This window comes from Austrofundulus limnaeus, unplaced genomic scaffold (assembly GCF_001266775.1).
Source record: "Austrofundulus limnaeus strain Quisiro unplaced genomic scaffold, Austrofundulus_limnaeus-1.0 Scaffold587, whole genome shotgun sequence".
NCBI classification, from domain to species: domain Eukaryota; kingdom Metazoa; phylum Chordata; class Actinopteri; order Cyprinodontiformes; family Rivulidae; genus Austrofundulus; species Austrofundulus limnaeus.
This window is the reverse complement of record NW_013952989.1, coordinates 1-1712: the sequence shown is the minus strand read 5'-3', so window position 1 is coordinate 1712 and position 1712 is coordinate 1. Positions and strand designations below refer to the sequence as shown.

Genomic DNA, 1712 nt, shown 5'->3' with positions numbered 1-1712 from the left:
TATCCTAAACCGGAGAGAATCAAATACAACATAGTCCACTGGTCCTGAGCTGGACAGTCTCAGATACTTCAGAGTCCTCTGGTACTGAGCCGGATATTCCCAGTTACTTCATGGTCATCTGGTCCTGAGTCGTACAACCTCAGATACATCAGAGTCCACTTGTCCTGAGCTGGATAATCTCAGAAACATCAGAGTCCACTGGTTCTGAGCTGGACGGTCTCAGAAACTTCAGTCCTCTGGTCCTGAGCCGGACATTCTCAGAAACATCAGAGTCCACTGGTTCTGAGCTGGACAGTCTCAGATACTTCAGAGTCCTCTGGTATTGAGCAGGATATTCTCAGATACTTCATGGCCCTCTGGTCCTGAGTCGTGTAATCTCAGATACATCAGAGTCCACTGGTCCTGAGCCGGATAATCTCAGAAACGTCAGAGTCCACTGGTCCTGAACAGGACAGTCTCAGATACATCAGAATCCAAAGGTCCTAAACCAGAAAGTCTCAGATACATGAGTCTACTGGACCTAAACCGCACATTCTCAGAAACATCAGAGTCCACGGGTCCTGAACTGGACAGTCTCACATACATCAAAGTCCTCTGATCCTGAGACGGATATTCTCAGATACTTCATGTTCCTCTGGTCCTGAGTCGTACAATCTCAGATACATCAGAGTCCACTGGTCCTAAGCCAGATAATCTCAAACATCAGAGTCCACTAGTCCTGAACTGAACAGTCTCAGACACATCAGAGTCTTCTGTTCCTAAACCGGATAGTCTCACAAGAGTCCAATTATCCTAAACCGCACAGTCTCAGATACAAGAGCCTACTGGACCTAAACCGCACATTCTCAGATACAACAGAGAACACTGGTCCTGAGCTGGAAAGTCTCAGATACTTCAGAGTCTTTGAGTACTAAGCCGGATATTCTCAGTTACTTCATGGTCATCTGGTCCTGAGTCGTACAATCTAAGATACATCAGAGTCCACTGGTCCTTAGCTGGATAATCTCAGAAACATCAGAGTCCACTGGTCCTGAGCTGAATAGTCTCAGATACAACTGTCTACTGGTCCGAAACCGGACAGTCTCACAAGAGTCCACTGGTCCTAAACATGACAGTCTCAGATACAACAGTCTACTGGTCCGAAACTGGACAGTCTCAAATAAAACAGATTGCACTGGTCCAAAACCAGAACGACATAGGTACAACAGAGACCACTGGTCCTGAGCCGGGTATTCTTAGATACTTCATGGCCCTATGGTCCTGAGTCGTACAATCTAAGATACATCAGAGTCCACTGGACCTGAGCCCGATAATCTCAGAAACATTAGAGTCCACTGGTCCTGAACTGGACAGTCTCAGATATATCGGAATCGTCTGGTCCTAAACCGGAAAGTCTCAGATACATGAGTCTACTGGACCTAAACCGCACATTCTCAGAAACATCAGAATCCACTGGGCCTGAACTGGACAGTCTCAGGTACATCAGAGTCCTCTGGTCCTGAGATGGATATTCTCAAATACTTCATGTTCCTCTGGTCCTGAGTCGTACAATCTCAGATACATCAGAGTCCACTGGTCCTGAGTCGGATAATCTCAAACATCAGAATCCACTGGTCCTGAACTGAACAGTCTCAGGTACATCAGAGTCCTATGGTCCTAAACCAGACAGTCTCACAAGAGTCCACTGGTCCTCACAAGAGTCCACTGGTCCT

At 46.8% G+C, this 1712-nt stretch overlaps 1 long non-coding RNA gene across 1 annotated transcript in view; it reads right to left on the bottom strand.

The window, feature by feature from the left end:
• Positions 1–1108, bottom strand: part of LOC106531001 (uncharacterized) — a 1695-nt gene extending 587 nt beyond the window's left edge. Inside the window, exons 1-2 of the long non-coding RNA XR_001311853.1 lie at positions 1098–1108; positions 962–964 (exon numbers count right to left, since the gene is read on the bottom strand). This is a non-coding gene — a long non-coding RNA (uncharacterized LOC106531001). The remainder of the gene's footprint in view (positions 1–961; positions 965–1097) is intronic.
• Between the last annotated feature and the right edge of the window lie 604 nt (positions 1109–1712).